General features: G+C 44.0%; 1 protein-coding gene across 1 annotated transcript in view; it reads left to right on the forward strand.

Annotated features, from left to right (window-relative positions):
- LOC137153378 (aryl hydrocarbon receptor-like) overlaps positions 1-19663 on the forward strand; it is a 107031-nt gene that overhangs the window by 44362 nt on the left and 43006 nt on the right. The window lies entirely within an intron of this gene.

Raw genomic sequence — 19663 nt, forward strand, 5'->3', positions numbered from 1 at the left:
AGTGAAAGTGGCTAAAAATGGAGTATATTAAGTTGGCCTTTTAGGGGCTATTGGAAAAAGTACCCAGCTGATTTGTTCACACACACATGCACGCACAACTTTGGAGTGCACCGCTTCTGAGACTCTAATGGCAATTTGCCCTCCTCTTCATCTCTCTTCAGGGTGTGGTCTGATGAATTCTATATGAGTTCAGCTGAGCTTCTATAAAATGGTGATGGAAGGAAGAGCAGCTGAAGCAGAGAAATCAGACTTTTAGTCTGAGGTTGTCAGCGTTTTCTTAACGACAAAGACGGTGAAAATCACTGAACACTCATTGCGTTGTGACAGGAAATTGCACTATCTTTGTTAACGTTCCCGATTTGTGACTAGCTTTGTTAATGTTCAGCAGAAATCTGTGTGATCCAAGGAAATGATCTGTTTGGTAAGTGAAGTTTCAGGCAGGAGTTTCACTTCCTCTCAATGTGGAATGCACTATGCATTGTGAGACTGTATCTCTCTAACTGTATTCTGCCTACAGTCTCGTGTGTTGAATCAAGTGTTGTTAACACTAGGTCTTCTGATTTTCACACTTTTCTTAGTCATCTGCATTCGGAATCTGATCTGCAATGGGGTGGGGTTGTGACTTAGCCTAGCAGAGAAAAGTTGCCTTGGCCACCCTGTCCCATAAAATGTGTCACAGTCCCAATTTTTATACCACCCACTCTGCAAGATCAATTTTCACGTTACTAAAAACTCCCAGTGTCCAGTTGGGTCAAATACCCAGAAAAAGAGAAACCAAGTTTTAAGGCCATCTGCCTGCATTATATAAACAATTAATTGTGAATAACAAATAGGAATAATTTTGCCATTTATGTGGATGAGCATTGTGGAACCTATTTATGTCTATTGTCAGAGCTGTGGGTTCAAAATGGTTGGTGAATTTCTGCTGAATATCTTTCTTTGTCTACTACATCATGCAAAGTGTTATGGTTTCAAACCAGCCTGACATACAATTTATACTGTTCCATTACAGACAAGATTTTTTCTGTTCTGTGACTGGATGAATAATATTTTCTTATTTATTTTGTTTTTTTTATTTAAAATAAATAAAAAGCATCATCATCCGTGGACGGCCTCTGTGCATCCTATAATTAAGTAAAATTACTAAAACCAAACTGTAGTGCAATCAGCTCACTTCTCGTACCAAGTAGCAAGATGCCATGCGCTGACCTCCACTTCAGTCTGCCCATTCCTGTTTAAAGGTGAGATGAACAAAACATTCCCTGTAACTAGGCAAGATGGTGAAATAGAAATAATATTGAATCAGGCGTTAGAAACAATCCCCCTGGATTTATTAACATAAATTGTGAATTTTAAATTTTATAGTTGACATAGTAAGAAATCTTCTGTTAGCAAATGTCCAAGCATTCATACGAAAAATGTACTTTTTATGAGTAACCTCTCAAATAAAGAACATCAGAGCAGGCACACTGGGTCAGACCAATGATCCCTCTAGCCCAGTATTCCCATCATCTGACAGTGACCAGTGTCAGGTGCTTTAGAGGAAATGAACAGAACAGGGCAATTTTGAATGATCCATCCCTCATTGTCCAGTCCCATCAGATAGTGGTTGTAAGTTTAGGGACACCAGAAGCAGGAAGTTGCATACTTGACCATCTTGGTTAATAGCCATTGATGGACCTATTCTCCATCAATTTACCTAATTCCTTTTTTAACCCATTTATACTTTTGGCCTTCACAGTGTCCCATGACAACAAGCTCCACAGGTTGACTGTGTGTTGTATGAAGAAGTACTTCCTTTTTTTGTTATAAACCTGCTGCCTATTAATATAATTGGGTGATCCCTAGTTCTTGTGTTATGTGAAGAGGTAAATAACACTTCCCTATTCACTTTCTCCACATCATTCATGATTTTATAGGCCCCCTTAGTTGTCTCTTTTTTTCTAAGTTGAACCTTCCCAGTCTTTTTAATCTGTCCTCATATGAAAACTGTTCCATCTCTCTAATCGGTTTTGTTGCCCTTCTCTTCACTTTTTCCAATTCTAATGCATCTTTTTTGAGATGAGGTAACCAAAACTGTATTATGGCATTATGTTATTTTCTGTTTTATCATCTGATCAGTTCCTAACTTGGAGTTTGCAGTTTTGACGGCTACTGCACATTGGATGGATGTTTTCAGAGAACCATCCACAATGACTCTGAGATCTCTTTCTTGAGTGGTAACAGCTAATTTAGGTCCCATCATATTTGTATGTATAGTTGGGATTACTTTTTCCAACATGCATTACTTTGCACTTATCACTGAAATTCATCTGTGTGAAGAAGTACTTCCTTTTGTTTGTTTTAAATCTGCTGCCTATTAATATCATTGGTTGATCCTAGTTTTATGAGTTTCCTTTGTAACTCTTCACAGTCATCTTTGGATTTAGTTATATTGAGTCATTTTGTGTCATCTGCAAATGTTGCCACCTCATTGTTCCTACAAGGATGTTACATTTAATTACATTATGGTTGCTGTTACTGAACGGTTCACCTCTTGGACCAGATCCAGATCCACTTAAGACTAAATCAAGAATTGCCTCCCTTCTTGTGGGTTCCAGCACAAGCTGCTCCAAGAAGCAGTTATTTAATGTGTTTAGAAATTGTATTTCTGCCAAAAGCTCTAGCGTTGGTATGTTGGTGGGACACAAATGTGAAAGGTCTACTTGAATTGAAATATGAACAGATATTCAGGAAGGCATTTTCCTGTACTCACTCTGTTCTGGTTTATATTTCTGTTTTGTGACCCTGACTCAAATGCTAGTGAATCTGTACACTGGATTTGCCCAGTGTGAGGATTCTGAAATGGTGGTAACCCTAATTCTTGGCAAGGGTTGGCCTGGTACATCTCAGAGGTAGCTGTTCCAGTCTTTGCAGACTGTCAAAGGGCAGGACCAACTTTTGACATCAGCAGTAGCCCAGGGTGGTTTCCTGTTAGGTATTAGCAGTGGGGTGGGTTTTTTTTTTAGAAGGGAATTCCTAACATGGCTTTGTGTATGTAGGGGAGATTGGGGCATGGATGGAGGCCAGCTGGCTTAGACTCACTCCAGATAAAACCGAGGGGAGTGCCTGGAGGATGACGCACCCGTAATCTCTGCCTGTTTGATCAGAAGGTGCGCACCCACCACTTGTGGGTCAGCATCATTATTTCCTCTGGGGACCTGGTTAGACTTCCAGCTGCTACAGGCAGCTGCAGCCAGGTTGGCTTTTGTTATTTCTGATTTGTATAACCGTAGCACTTGGGAGCCCCAGTCATCGAAGAGGACCCCTGAGCACTTTGCTGCCCTGTTGGTAGGCACCATCCCTTTGGGATGCAGACAGTGGCACTATGCCACACCACGCCTTCGTCATCTTGAGATTCGAGCACCAGAAACACGCTCCACAGGGGGCCACTTCTTAAAGCTGTACGGACATTGCAGAATTCGACAGCCCGCTTGTGACGTGGTGCGTCAGTTGGTGCAGGCACGTTACACCTGTGCTCTGTGATCTGCCTGCTGACTTCCAGGTTAACTTTAAGATGATGCTTTTGACCTTTTATAAAGCCCAGGATGGCCTGAAATATGCTTCATCCGCGTGAGGCACTGCCATCAGGGTGGGCAGCAGAGCCCGCGTTGATAGAAGGGGGGAGGATGCTAGCAGTGTCTCCATTCGCACCCTGGATCTTCATGCTTTGCTGCCCCCTTCCTGTATCTGCCCATGTTTGTTACCCTTCAGGCACTCCCTGTTCGTAAAGAGATGAGAGTGAGGGAAGGCTGGGGAGGAGGTTGCTCTGGAGATCCTGTGGGGGAATATAAATTAAACTTTCTGTCCATTTATGCTGTGATGATCTGGGGTAATTGACAGCCTGTTTATTTTAAGAGTGTATTTTTAAGAGATTCCCAAGAGCCTGGTATGGCAGCTTCTTTGGCTAGAGTGACAGAGACTGAGATACACGCATAGATGATTTTTTTTTCCCGACCTTGTCTGTAATTTCGCTGAGGTTGGGATCCTTTTTTTGTTTAGTTAAAGAGAAATTGTCCTTGACTGTTGCTCAGAGCCCCCCAGTCCTTTAGCGAGGCAGCGGGGGCTTTGCAAATAAAGTTGTTATTATTATTATTATTATTATTAAAATGTTAGCATTTGCCATTCTCCCAGAGAGATCCCGAACAATCCTTTTATCTCACACCTGAGGATCCGGGAGGGAATTCCAGTTTTTCCAGCTCTAGAATCCACAAGACGCATCTCTGTTTATGCCCAAGGCAGTGAAACCGAACAGAGCCATCTCAGGTTCAGTCTGGTAGCTCGGTGGCTTGATGGGTGCTTGATCCTCAGAAGAGTTGCATGTTTTATTACGTAAGATTGGAAACGGTCAGGAATGGATGTTCTCAGGCTGAGGTGGCCAAGGCCGCCTAAGGGATTTGGACGCTCGATTTCCATGTAAATGAATCAGGCATCCGAGTCCCCTAGGAGACTTTGAAGGTAACCTAAGAGAAGACCAGCCTGTTGCTCATCAGTGCGAAAGGTTTGTTACGAATGACCTCTCTGCATGATTTTAAAGGCACAAGTCAGAGATCAGACAAGCTGCTTAGCTTGCTTTTTGCACGAGCAATGGGATACTGCAGACATTCAGCAGGCTCAGTTCTGCCCCCATAACTCAAATCAATGGTCTTGCTCATGTGCTAAGGTGTTACTCCCTGGGAGTAAGGATGGCAGAATCCAGCTCAGGATTATTTAAAGGTTGTCAGCATGGCTCGATCCTCATCAGTTTTCCCATATGTCTCTCTGTGTGAGCGCTCTCAAAATAGGTTCTTTAATGGTCTCTCCCATCCCCATCTTCCAAGAGGCACCCTACAATAACAAAGGAATGAGGGGGAGGTTTTCCAGAAGAAAACAAACCACGTCTTCTGGCTTCTAAACAAGGAATTGAAAGAATGATGATTAGAACGGTCAAAACTTTGAGGGCGTAGTTCCCCTTAATCCAAGATTACCTTCCCTAGAGGAGCTGCAGTGTCTTTGTAAAGACGGGTTTTTCCCTGTTGTGTGCTTTGCACGTACATTTCCTTTTTCCTAACCTTAGACTTACTCTGCATATAATACAGTGAGAGTATGAACAGTACCCTTTCAGCCCTGGGGGAATTGGCGCTGCTGTTTATGGCGTTGCATCTCAGTAACCAAAAACCATCAGTCTCTAGGGTTAACAGCCTAGCATGAAATCGACCGGCAGTGAGGATAAGAAAATGGAAATGCTGGAAATACCATGCAGAAAAGGGAAAATAGAGCCTTCCTATTTAATCACGACATCGGCTGTTAGTGAATCAAAACTGGCCGGTGAAGTGTGCCAGATGCAACCCTCTCCCCTTTCCTTTTCTATAGCTTCTTACTGTCATTCACTCTGCATTGCTTATCCTTCTTGCACCTGCATTGATTCAGGGTGTCTTCACCTAAAGCTAAAGGAAGAGCTCAGAAATGAAATCCCGCCTCAAGTCTAATCCCAGCAATTAGTTTTTTTCCCAACTATGCTTTGTGCAGGTGGCATTTAAACCTTTTCAGCTTCAATCCAATATGATTTTCGCTAAAGAAGAGCAAGCAGGATTGCATTGCTGGCTTTATTTTGGTCTATATTTGGAAAGTCTCTCTTTAAATGGCAAATGGCTAAAATATTGAAGCCTTCGAACCTGCTTGTTTGATTGCAGACTAAGCCCAGGAAGGCAGTTATGATGTATTGCACTAGACCTGCATATCAAATAAGCCTCTCTCCCTCAATGGTGAAATGCAATGATTGGCCCTGCAGTAGTTTTGTTCTTTCCATTGAGGTGTCCCAACAGGGAGTGCAGGACTATTGTTCATACTCTCAAGGATATTTACTTGCAGGGACCTGCAGGGTTGCACCCTGCTTCCTCCCTGTGTTAGCTATGTGCGTTGAGCCATCATGGGAAATGGCAAGACTTTTATGCAATTTGTTCATTATGTGAAATTCTTTCACCATCTCATGCAAACATTTCAGCCAAGGAATTATCCTGTATGCAAGTGTTTGAATGTTTGCTACTTATTACTCATGCTGTGTGATTGATTGTCTTGGTCACATGGTATTGTTTCTCTTTTCTGACTGGGTGACTGAGACTGCTATAAACAGGAGCATGGCTTGAACAAGTGACTTCCATTCTGAACATTCCTTTGAATATGTATTAGGCAAGATTTAGTTGGGGTTGACCTGCCTTGAGCAGGGGGTTGGACTAGATGACCTCCTGAGGTCCCTTCTAATCCTAATCTTCTATGATTCTAAGTAACAAACCCACTTGTTTGAATAACCAGATCTTCATGGACAGGGTCAGACATGCCACGGAAGTGAATTGAAAGGTTCAGTTTGAATTGTCATTCCTCTGCCAAATGAGAGCGATGTCGTAAGAACAGAAGAATGGCCATGCTGGGTCAGACCAATGGTCCATCTAGCCCAGTATCCTGTCTTCTGACAGTGGCCAATGCCAGGTGCTTTGGAGGCAATGAACAGAACACGTAATTGTCAAGTGATCCATCCTGTTGGCCACTGCCAGCTTCTAGCAGAGGTTAGTGACACCCAGACTATGGGGTAGCATTCCTACCCATTTGTCTAGTAGCTATTGATGGACCTATTCTCCATGAGCTTATCTCATTCTTTTTTGAACCCCACTATAGCTTTGGCCTTCACAACATCCCCTGGCAACAAGTTCCACAGGTTGACTGTGAATTGTTTGAAGAAGTATTTCCTTTTGGTTTTAAACCTACTGCCTATTAATTTCATTGGGAGGATCCCTGGTTCTTGTGTTATGTGAAGGAGTAAATAACACTTCCTTATTTACTTTCTCCACACCATTCATGATTTTATGGACCTCTATCATATCCCCTCTTAGTCATCTCTTTTTCCAATCTGAAGAATCCCGGTCTTTTTAGTCTCTCTCATATGGAAGCTGTTCCATACCCTTTTTGTTGGCCTTCTCTGTATCTTTTCCAATTCCAACATATCTTTTTTGAGATGGGGTGACCAGAACTGAACACAGTATTCAAGGTGTGGGTGTATCATGGATTTATATAGTGGCATTATGATATTTTTTGTCTTCTTATCTATCCCTTTCCTAATGGTGCCTAACATTCTGTTGGCTTTTTTGACTGCTGCTACACATTGAATGGATGTTTTCAGAGAACTATTCACAATGACTCCAATATCTTTCTTGAGTGGTAACAGCTAATTTAGATGCCATCATTTTGTATGTAGAGTTGAGATTGTTTTCCAATGTGCATTACTTTGCATTTAACATCATTGAAGTTCATCTGCCATTTTCTTGCTCACCCAGTTTTGTGAGATCCCTTTGTAACTCTTCAGAATCTGCTTAGCACTTAACTATCTTGAGTAATTTTATATTGTCTGCAGATTTTGCCACCTAACTCTTTACCTCTTTTTCCAGATCATTTATGAATATTCTGAACACCTCTGGACTCAGTACAGATCCTTGGGAAACACCACTATTTACCTCTCTCCATTCTGAAAACTGACCATTTATTCCTACCCTTTCTTTCCTGTCTTTTAACCAGTTACCGATCCATAAAAGGACCTTCCCTCTTATCCCATGACACCTTACTTTGCTTAAGAGCGTTTGTTGAGGGACCTTGTCAAAGGCTTTCTGAAAGTCCAAGTACATTATATGCACTGCATCACCCTTGTCAACATGTTTGTTTGACCTCCTCAAAGAATTCTAATATATTGGTGAGGCATGATTTCCCTGTAGGTCTGTTCCCATTGCAGGAGAAATCAGTGATGTGAAGTCTGGTATATTCTTTCTGTAACTTCTTTACACTGTGTATACCAGTCCTGGAACAGAGATGGTCATAAATAGCATGCAGGCACTCCCCTCTTTCAGGAATTTCTGCCTGAACACCAATGCTTGGTTTTTGGGGAGCAACTCTGCCCCAAAAATTGACTCTAGTGAGAAAGATTAAGGCAGAGAAATAACGTTGTTGCTCTTTGCAACAGCTTCCCCATTGAAACTGCATCAGAAAGGAAAGAAGAGCTTGTAGAAGTATGTGTAACTGGTGCCATCTGTTGGCACCTTCCAGAAAAGGATGAACAATTATGGTACAATTTTTTGTCATTATTTCCCCTTATCTGCTTGATACTCTGTCACTGCTGGAAATGAAATCTGGACTAAAGTGAAACATGGGCAAACTTCAAGAGTTGGAATTTTTGTTTTGCAGTTAAATAAGAGCCTCAAACTATGTAAAGCTGTTGAATCTGTGAAATTCATAGATTCCAAGGCCAGGAGGGATTATTGTGATCATAGAACTTCCCCTAAATAATTCCTACAGTGGATCTTTTAGAAAAATGTCCAATCTTGATTTAAAAATTGTCAGTGATGGAGAATCCACTGTGACTCTTGGTAAATTGTTCAAATGGTTAATTACTTTCAATGTTAAAAATGTATGCCTTATTTCCACTCTGAATCTAGCTTCAACTTCCAGCCATTGGGTTGTGTTATACCTTTCTCTGCTAAACTAAAGAGCTATTTATTAAATATGTGTTCCCCATATAGGTACTTATAGACAGTAATCAATTGACCCCTCAGCCTTGTCTTTGTTAAACTAAATGGATTGAGCTCTTTGAATCTGTCACTGTATGGCAGCGATTCTCAATCAGGGGTACGCAGATGTCTTCCAGGGGGTACATCAACTCATCTAGATATTTGCCTAGTTTTCCAACAGGCTATATAAAAAGCACTAGCGAAATCAGTACAAACTAAAATTTCATACAATGACTTGTTTATACTGCTCTATATACTATACACTGAAATGTAAGTATAATATTTATATTCCAATTGATTTATTTTATAATTATATGGTATAAATGAGAAAGTAAGCAATTTTCAATAATGGTGTGCTTGTGACACTTTTGTATTTTCATGTCTGATTTTGTAAGCAAGTCGTTTTTAAGTTAGGTGAAACCTGGGGTACGCAAGACAAATCAGATTCCTGAAAGGGGCATGGTCGTCTGGAAAGGTTGAGAGCCACTGCTATATGGCAGGTTTTCTAAGTATTCTTAGGGCTCTTCTCTGAACCCTTTCCAGTTTATCAACATCCTTCTTGAACTGTGGACACCAAAACTGGACCCAGTGTTCCAGCAGTGGTTGCACCTGTGTCAAATATAGAGGTAAAATAATCTCTTTACTCCTACTTAAGATTCCCCCAAATCTTTTCCAGAGTCACTGCTTCCCAGGATAGAGACCCCTCCCCCCCCACTTCGTAAGTATCACCTAAATTGCATTGCAGACTCCTGGGAACAGTCTTACTTGTAGCATTTGTGGATTTCATTATGTGCTGTAGGCTGGAACTTAGATAGGCCTAATTGCAACATGTGGCTGGACGTTTCTGTCAAAATGTTAATAATGGGCAGTCGAGCCAAACTCTTTTCTTAACCTCAGACTGGTTTTGGTTAAGGCTTGAGTGCAGATTTAGGGAGATTCTTATTATCCCACCCCTAACTAATATCTCTCTTAGGTCATACGTGCAATAAACTAGCCAGTTCTTGGTGTGTCAAAATTTTTGCTAATTTCTGATCACATGAGTCAAGCAACTAGAACGGCTGCAGATCTGCCAGTTCTGATATCAGTAATATGAAACATGAGTGAAGAGAGGATATGTCCCATGGGGACTATTTAAGGTCCAGGAATCCCTCTACTGCATGGGATGCAGTATGACCTAATGGATAGTGCACTGGATTAAAACTGAAGAGACCTGAGTTCTAGGCTCATCTCTGTCCCAGCCTGCTGGGTGACCTTGGGTTAGTCATTTCACTCCTCTGTCTCAGTTTCTCCAGCTCTTAAATGGAGATGATGATGATGATGATGATACTGACCTCTATTATAAATAGCGTGTTGAGATCTGCTGATGAAAAGCGCTCTATAAGAGTTTGGTGTTATAATAATAATTCCCATCTTTTCTTTTAGCTCCCAGAATGCTGAGCGCCCAGTGATTTCCTATATTTGCTGTCCTAGCTCAGCTACATTCCATTCTGGTGCATAGCAGGACTGATGAAAATTACTAAGGATGCTGCCTAAGCGACTGTTTTTTCAGAATTTCCTGGCGGTAACTCTTTGAGAAAAACAATAAACAACAGCTTCCCAGGACCCTGTAAAATAAAAGCTCTAGCAAAACAGAGGAGCATATGGATCTCATCCATATAGCAAGAGCTCTGCAGTATGGACCAGGCTAATAAAAGGAGCATTTTCACTGCACCATTTGTCCTTTTTTGATTTTCAATTTCAGGCCGTTTCTACTTTTAATAAAGGAGCAAAATGAGATGACAACCTGAAATATCTGTCCATTTGAAACATGCAGAAGAGAAGAAACTCATCGTTGCTCAACAATCTTTTTGTAGCCTTTTAGGGCACATTTTATTAAATCTAACTCTCTTTTCCTCCCCAGGAAAATCATGTTCCTGCAAATTATATGGGATTCCTTATGAACATTTATAGCAATGACTATATTTTGCAGGTGAGAATATTTCACTCAATAGGAAGGCGTTCCTAGCAGAATACAAATGCAATCCCACAGACACCTTCTAGAATAGAATAGAATCATAGAATATTAGATGGAAGGGACCTCAGGTCATCTAGACCCCCTGCTCAAAAGGACTAACCTCAACTATATCATCCCAACCAGGGCTTTGTCAAGCCTCAGCTTAAAAACCTCTAAGGATGGAGATTCTACCACCTCCCTAGGTAACCCATTCAGTGCTTCACCACCCTCCTAGTGAAAAACTTTTTCCTAATGTCCAACCTAGACCTTGCAACTTGAGACCGTTGCTCCTTGTTCTGTCATCTGCCACCACCGAGAACAGGCCCCATCCTCTGTTTTAGTTAAAGGCTGCTATCAAATCCCCCCTCACTCTTCTCTTTTGCAGACTAAACAAGCCCAGTTCCCTCAGGAAGTCCTGTGCTCCAGCCCCCTAATCATTTTTGTTGCCCTCCGCTGGACTCTCTCAACTTGTCTACATCCTTTTTGTAGTGGGGGGCCCAAAACTGGACACAATATTCTAAATTCACCAACACCAAATAGAGGGGAATAATCACTTCCCATGACCTGCTGGCAATGCCCCTCCTAATGCAGATATGCCATTAGCCTTCTTGACAACCAGGGCACATTGCTGACTCATATCCAGCTTTTTATCCACTGTTACCCCCAGGTCCTTTTCTGCAGAGCTGCTTCGGTCCCCAGTCTATAGCTGTGCATCTTCCTTCAATAAGTGGAGGACTCTGCACTTTTCTTTGTTGAACCTCATCAGATTTCTTTTGGCCCAGATCCTCCAGTTTGTTTAGGTCAAATGCAATCCCACAGACACCTTCTCTTTGTCTCTCTTTATTTTGTTATTCAGAGAGGATGCATGGCTCAATGAGAACCTCTCTGAATGAAAATTTACGCAACCTATGTACAACTTCTGGGCTTGGCAAAACTCTCTGCTGTGTTCTGATTAGTGTGTGTGGTTCTGACTGTTATTTTCATCAAAGTGAGACTCGGTCCCGATGTGATTTCACTGGGGTGGGAATTAAATCATGCAAAATAGCAGGACATCCTCTGTTTTTCGTGAGTGGTTTCAATCTGAAACCCTTAGGGGATAGATTGGGTTTGCTTGAAATAGAGCCCAGGTTCAACTGGAGGTTTGTGATCCCAGGCCATCTTTCAGGATTGTAGCTATATCCAAAAAAAAAATTAGTACAGTGAAGCATTATGTTGCCTTGACACATGATTTCCACTGCAAACAATAGTTCCCAGGTGAGCTGATCTCTCATGAGATTATAGGCAGGAGAGCTCAGTGATTGTGACATAGAGAGTGTTAACCTGATCTTAAAAGATTTGGATCCAAATGTTGAGAAGCTTATCTGTACCTTCTACTGACCCATCCCACAGAGTCCAACTTCTGAACCTTAGTGAGGGCTTGGTTTCTAGCTTCAATGGCAGGGATCAGTCTCTCTGAGGGTCAGTTCTTTCATCTTAGCCAAATTGGCTCATCCATCCCTACCAACAGATTATGCTGTAGGACAAGCATGAGCGCCTGTCTGGCTGGTCTGTTTGCAGGAAGCTCTTCCAGGTGAGCTGGATCAGAAGAAGCCTTACTCCATTGTTCCTTTCCCCAGTCACCACATGCTGTGGTCTGCGGGGACTGCAGTTCTTGGTTCTACCGGTCATCAGCACTAACAGTCCAGTCTCAATGTATCAACATGTGAGATGTCCCTGAAGACATCAGTCTCTGCTCTTTCCCTTCCTCTTGTTGTTCTCCTGTCCCCTGTCCTGCTGAGTCTCTCCCCGGGGCAGCAAAGGACAGGCTCTGGAATGCTGAAGGTGACACTTCTTGAAAGCCAGCTCTGTGGTCCTTCAAGAGTGAAATGGACAAATGCCAAACTGTGGCTCAAATTACCTGCCAGAGCAAAGACGAATGCCATAGGCGGGGTCCTCTCTATACTGGCTGCTGCTAGCTGAGATTTGCTTTTAGGTCCAGTGAGCTGGCAGTTCAAGGGGGACAAGGACTTCATTCAGCCTCCGGCTCAGAATTCTGCATTCTAAAGAGACAAGGGAATGAGCATTGATGTCGATGGCAAAATTCCCATTGACTTCAGTAGGGCCAGGATTCCATCTGTGGTCTCTTTGCGGGTAGCCCCTAGTAGGATGCATGTGGCTTCTGGAGGTAGAAAGCTGGCAAGGTGCACATCTGAAAGGAAAAAGTCAGATAAAAATTGGCCCATTCTGGCCTTCTAATCTGTGAATCTCTTTCCAGGCAGAGGCTTCTTGTGGCAGATGGCCAAACAGAAATTTCCTGGCTGTATGAATTTCAGGTAGACCCTTCATTAGGGCAGATTTGTTAAAAGTGTGGGTTCCTGATGCAACCTGAGCCTGGCCTGTTTGGATTTTGATGGCACTCACTTTGCTGGCTAGGATGCTACCTTTCTGCGAGGAATTTGAACGGCGCAACTTTGAGGAGGACAAATTAAGTTTCTTTCCTCCTCCGGGAGTGGCTTTAACTCTCATTTGCATTGCACAGAATACAGTGGGTGTATTGTTCCATCCTGCCCTGAGGGGAAATGGCAGAACCTTCATATGGAAATGGCAGAACCTTCCATAAATCTAAATCCATAAATCCGTTCTTTCATCTGCTGTCTCTGATTGTCTGGCCATTTCTAAGTGAAGAAATAATCCTTGCAACGAACATTCCTTGGTGCAAAACAGCTGCATAGATGACCTCGTGAGGTCCCTTCCAGTCCTTCAGTGCTGTGATGCTGGGAAAAGCAGCTGTTGAGCTGGAGGTCTTTGTGCTAATGGCAAGTGAGGCAGAGATTCTGGCTTTGAATGCAGCTCCCTTGATTATCAGGTGTCCTGACTTGCCTGAAAGTGCACCCGCAGAGTTGTTGCTCAGAACCATTTGGAAGCAGGAAAGGCTCTCTTGCACATACACCTTATGGACACGCTGCTCTGCTTCCGTCACCAGCTGCACCTGGCTCAGGGACCTGTGCACCTCTGTGCAGTTAACCTTTGACCCCAGAGGTCCAAGGGCAGGCCACTCTGACACCAAATCAGCCTCCATGCGGAGGATGCAATGCACTGTGCACCTCACCCAGAGGAAGTGTACTTCAGTGCCAGTCTTCTATGTCCCGCCCAGTCCAAAGCAAGGTCAGTCACCTCATGCAGCCAGGGTTTTCTTATCAGTGGGGCAGGAGACCCCAAGGCGGGCACAGGATGGGATTGTAGCAGAGTTACTCTGAGGATCGCCATTTGAAGGTGATCCTCCCCAGATCACTAGAGGGCACCGTGTCAGTGATGAATGATGTAAGTTTTGTATTGATACAGGGTTCCTTTCAGTATATTATTTAAATTTATTTAAAGGGCTGTCTTCACCCGAGCTTGGCACATGGGCATAGTAATATACAAAGCTTATTATAGCAAGTAAAAATATTAATCATAATCAAATAAGTATCAAAATGCCCCTCCTAAGCCATCAGGTAATTGCCTGGAGAAAATGGTACCCTTTGGACTGTGAAAATGAACAAACTTTGTTTTGTCACACTCCCAGGGCAGCGAGTTCAGACTGAAGGGCCATCCAGGGCTGGTGCCATTCTCCTATCCCTTAGATTGACATTGCCCTATAGCGAGAGCCTCCACCACAGAATACGAGGAAAAGGGAAGTCTCTCGGGTCCATTAGCTAAGACCCAAACCATGTCGGGCTTTAAAGATCAGCACCAACATCACAGAATCCACTGAGGATTCGTCTATTTAATTCTACTTTGAGATGCAGGAGATGAAATTCCCTGAGTTGCCCTAGTACTTCATCTTTCTGTTTCAAAGTCTGTGCGACACAAGTGAGTGGAGTGGGTTTGGGGCGCAGCTTGGTACCAGAGTAACCGCTCAGAAAAAAGACCTGAAAGAAGAGGATGGAGTGGGGTTTTTCAGAAGCTCTCAGCCTTGACTTGAATTTGTACCCATTGACCTCTGTGGGAGAACTGCCCTGGAGTTAGACCAATGGTGAGAGAACTCCTTCCGACTCTCAGCAGACATGACCCAGCTGAATCTTCGTTTGCATTTGGAGGAGTAAAACATCAGCCCAGGTGGATCGTTCAGGGTCTGGGGCTGGAATGGAGGGCAGGACTGTAAGTCCCCTGGGTCCTGGCACCTGAGGAATTTGGGAACTGCTAGATTCAAAAACAGACAGGCTGAGACTGGAAAGGGGAACTGAGGAAACTCTCTTGATCTGGGAATTAAGAGCTAAGCCATTCCTGAGACTGGATTTGCTGGAGCTGTACTTGTCAATCAATCAAAGGCTTCTGCGATGCTGCGCAGAAGCTGGGGTATTTAAATGTGAAATGGCTTACCCTGAAACTCGAGCTGCTTATTTTTCCTTTTAACTAGGTCAGTTATTAAAGCTGGAGATGCCAGAACCCCTATGGAGATTTGGTTTCTACTAGCAAAGGCAATGCTAGGAAAAATCCCAACCCTAGGAGGCAGGTTGCAGACAGTCAGCTATGTACAACATAAAGCAGCCAGGTTGTTAACCAGACAGTCACTGAACGAGGACAGCACAGTGTGTCAGCTGTGCCCTGCTCTGTAAGGGACTCTTGTTGTTGTTTCAAGTGGCTGCCTGAATTGTGTGGGAGTTCCCAAATAGCAGGCCCTCAGGAATTCCTTCCCATCAGCCGGGTTTTTGTGGCACTGGTGAACTTTCTGCAAATTCCGCTTGGGGAGTCTCTTATTTTCTTTCACTATGCAGCACTAATTCCATAACAGCTTTGCACTGCCGTTTGATCCTTGCTCATCACAACCACATGCTGAGCGACAGCATGGCACGGAATAATACGTGTGAGAGAGAGAAAGGCAAGCCAAATGCACGTGATCAAAGAGTCCAGGGCCAGGTCGGCCAGCCTGCATTGGCTCACTGTTACGTTTCTTTGGAGGGTAACTTCTTCCAAGGGCGTAGCAGGCACTGGCTTAGCGGCACCTCTGGTCAGCAAAGTGCTGTTGATGAGCAATGGAAGTCTGACCCTGGAGGGTTTGCAGTGACTCAGATGGCTTGTCTACGCAACACGGGCTGTGCATGGGCAACCAGAGTTTTCAAACGGGAAAAACTAGGCTTCCTATTGTAGGGAGGGGGAAAGGGTCATGAGGCAATGGTTTGGATGGCCGTCAGGGACACGTACACATGCTGACTCCTCCCTGCTGCCACTGTCTCCCCTTGCTGTCTCTTCTCCTGTACTGTAGGGGTCTGCAGCTATTCCCTTATTTTCCCTTGCCAAGGCTGGGCTGTTTGTAAGCCCACCTGTCCTAGCTCTGCCACAGGACACAGCCAGAGTGGCTCTGTCCAATTTCACCTCTGGGGAGGGTTGGCTCAGCCTTTGGGGGAGTTGGTGGGGGACCTCGGGGTAGAGTGGTGACATGTGACAGGCCTAGTGAAGGATGGCTCTGGAGGCCCACATCCAACCTGCTGTCAATTTCACTGGCCAGTGGCTCCCGCGGATGGCCAATCTGCAGAGAGGTGACAACACGCTGGGAGAAAACACCGGGTGGGAGGAGGGATTGTTTTTTTTGTTGTTGTTTGGGAGGGGGGTTGTGCAAAACCTCCAGGGTATCCCAAGACAGGTCCTGAGAAGAAGGGACATGCCAGATCTTCAGAGACTTGTTGGGACTGCCATCTCCCCCTCCTTCACACTCCCCAGTGTGGGCAGGGTTGTGGCTAGAGCTCTCTGTGCTCCAACATTCAGCAACTACAGCAGCCCAGGTTAAGGCTGCTGGGAAGTTAGATTTGCCTCTGCCACTGTTTGTCTCTCAAACACACACTGTTTCCCTTGACGAGAATTGTCTTCCTTTTCCAGTCCAAAGTATAATGTACTGGGTCTTGTTTTGTGGCTTCTCGTGGACTAAAGAGTCAACCACCAAGAGACCATGCAATGGCAGCAGCTATCTCAGTCTGGCGTGTTCTCACATTTCTGGGAGTCTGTTTTATTTCCAAGAAAACGTTATCCATTTCCATAATCTGTACCTCTGTGGGGTGTTGTGAAGCGTAATTATGTTTTAGGGAGATCTTTAAAATTCTGGGCCAAAAGGTGCCTTGTAAATACAAAGCACCATAGTTGTTATTTATTATTATTATTATTATTATTTCAGTTCTTTTATGCTTCAATCTGCAAAAGTAAAGTTTTACCAATTTTTCTTGTGTTGGGTCTACTTGCCTGGCTGTTTTCCTGCGTAAACTCCAAGGTGGGACAGTTGCCACACAAAGCAAAATAAATTGCAAGTATGTCATCTTTGAGATTTTGCTGTAGGGCAAAATAAACGGGCAACTACAGTGTCATAATTTATGGTAGGGACATATAACGGGGGGGTTGAATATTTGCCATCAAAAGTTTTTTTCCCCCAGAGGAAAGTTGAGTTTTCAACTGAATGCAGTTGTTCATGAAAGGGGGCTGATATCCGTGGAAAATTTCAATAGATTATTAAAAAAAACAACCCACACTCCAATACTGAAATATTTTGATTACAAACGGGAGTACCAAATGGGAGTTGTCACTCGGGTGCCTTATACTTCTCTTCTCGTCTCTGGGCTGAGTTCTCTGGCCAGACATGGCCAAGAACTCCTATGAGGCACTCCTCCCTTCACCAAAAGGGGATAAAGTGATATGTCCTGAGAGACGTATTCCAGCCAGGGCCCAAACATAATTTTTTGAGGCCCAATACAAACTTGTAACACGGGCTCCCTCCCACACACATAGCACAATCTCTCATCCCATACATGCAATCTCATGAGCCATGAAAAATTTTGTCCTCATGGTAATAGGGGGTTGCAGCTTGGGCCGGGCCCCCTAGGGCTTCTGGGCCCCGGTAAAGTGTACCCTTTCCCCCCCCCTCATTTGGGGGCCCTTCGTCCAGCCGGAGAGCCTCTCCTGAAGAGGAGAATGGGAGCATGAAGCATTTGAAGACAACTTCCATGAGGAACTTCAGCACCATTTTGAATGGAAATATTCTGAAAAGTCAAAATTTTGCCCAGGGATAGGGACGGGATGTATATTCTGACAGTCTCTAACTTATAGGTGAGACCTGTGATGGAGATATCACGGAGCTTACAGCACTTCCTCCTGATACTTTAGGAGCTCGCTGGGAGAGCTGAAGGGTTCCCTTGCATTTGACTGGAACACATCTGATATGGAGATATTTATTGGGCCTGACTCTCCATTGCACCTTTATTCTGCCCCTTGTCTAGTCACTTACTCTTATGCAATGTGCATGTAAAATGCTACCAAATTCTAGTCTAGGCTAGAGGACTTCGGTCCACTGAGTTTCCACTGTCAACCTCAACTGCTGGGGAAGACTGGTGATAAAGAGTCACATATTTCACCTCCATGGAAAATGGATGGTGTTGCTGCTCCTTTCTCTTAAAAGGACCATCGTAGATGGAAATGTATGCTTTAAAAAATAAGTGAGCCCTTCCTTCACACATCATCACCTGGCCTGGGGCACAAGAGAAGTTCATTCTCCTCCCAGTATGAGTTTTGGATAGTCTGTTTTATTCTACATAGGTTCTGATACCACGCTCATCACCACACTATCTGAGCAACTTCCAGCACTGCAGTAAGCTACATGACTAACATCTGTCATGTGGTGTTCGTTCTCTCACCCTCTCTGCAGGGGGAGAAGTGTGTGCGGTTGAGTGTTTGTGTTTTGGTAGAGTTTATTTTATTTACTTATTACAATAGACATGTTCTACAGAAGGCAAGGTCAAGGAAATGTGCTTTGCATGTGGACTGCAAAGTGGTGAGGTGTGGGATGATCTTTAGCATGGAAGGTGTCATGTGATCCAAGAGCAGGCCATTTGGGGAGAAATAGAGATCACGTCCCAGCTGTCTGTCTGGGCGTTGTTCAGGTCATTACACTGGCCGTGTGATGAAGTTATGGAGGGCAGAATGCAATTGGCTGGGAATGCAGGTGAAGGGAAAGGCTTGTAAAACGGTGGCTGTAAATCTTGGGAGATACAGCGCTATTTAGAAATCTAAGCAGCCTTTATGTTTGTAGCCGTTTTAATCTAGGAATGCTGACTATAGATGGTCCAAAAAGGGGGAAATTTTGCGCACGCACACACAAAAAAATCCATGGTTTTTTACTTTTTTATTAGAAAATGGGAACAAATCTCAGAAGTCAATCAATTTTGAGCAGCCCTATCGTTAGCCAAAAAGAAAAAGGGGGACCAATCCCAATTTAATTTAATCTGTATTTCCTGATGACATTTTTCAAATATTGACATTTTAAAATGTCATCTCAGTTTTGAAATTCGGGAAGTTGTGACGAGCCCTGACACCGACTATTGATGGAGCTGAACTTGAAGAAAATGGTGTTAATAGTAAGGAAATCTTAACAAGCTTCACAAAGGAACTGGGCATTCATATGGGTGTCAAGACTTCCCAGAGCTGTTATAAATAATGGATAAGCATTCTGGAAGGGATATTAAAACTCCTGCTTTACGGCTTAAATCCTTTAGCTACTAGAGACGAGGATCAGACCTTTGTTGGGGGGCAGATTACCTGACAGCTGCTGATGTGTGGTTCTGAATCATCTGGTGCTGGCCACCATCAGAGATGGGACATTGGGCTAGATGGACTTTAGTGCTGGTCCTGACAGGCTGACAAATCCTATGTTCCTAAGGAAACGCACTCCAGAAGGTAGGGCCTGGCCCGTGTGGTCCAGTGGCCATGCTGATGTGAATCTTACGTTAACTATCTGAGCCTTCTGCAGGGCAAGGAGTACAGGCTCTCTGAGGGGATTTCTGGTATTCCGCTCTCTGGGTTAAGTCAGAAGCCATCTCTGTCTCGTTGTGTTTTAGCTCTTCTGCTTCAGCTCCTGGCTGGAACTCAGGTGGCGAAAGGTGTGTCTTTGTCGGGAGTCTCGGGCAGGGGATTGCAGCATCATAGAGGCTATCTATCCGGGCAGCCCCCGAGGCTGATGGAGCACAAAGCTTCTCTGCACCAGCTTGCTGTTCAGCTCCAGGTTTAATCGTTCAGCTCCCCCAGTTTTATCTGACCGCGATGAGCCAGGTTGGCAGCACCTGAGGCAGGCGGCATGATGCAGCTGAAAGAGATTGAGGCCCCCCCA

This window comes from Emydura macquarii, unplaced genomic scaffold (assembly GCF_026122565.2).
Source record: "Emydura macquarii macquarii isolate MOO-44397 ecotype Brisbane River unplaced genomic scaffold, CSIRO-AGI_Emac_v2 contig_1253, whole genome shotgun sequence".
In the NCBI taxonomy this organism is placed as follows: Eukaryota; Metazoa; Chordata; order Testudines; family Chelidae; genus Emydura; species Emydura macquarii.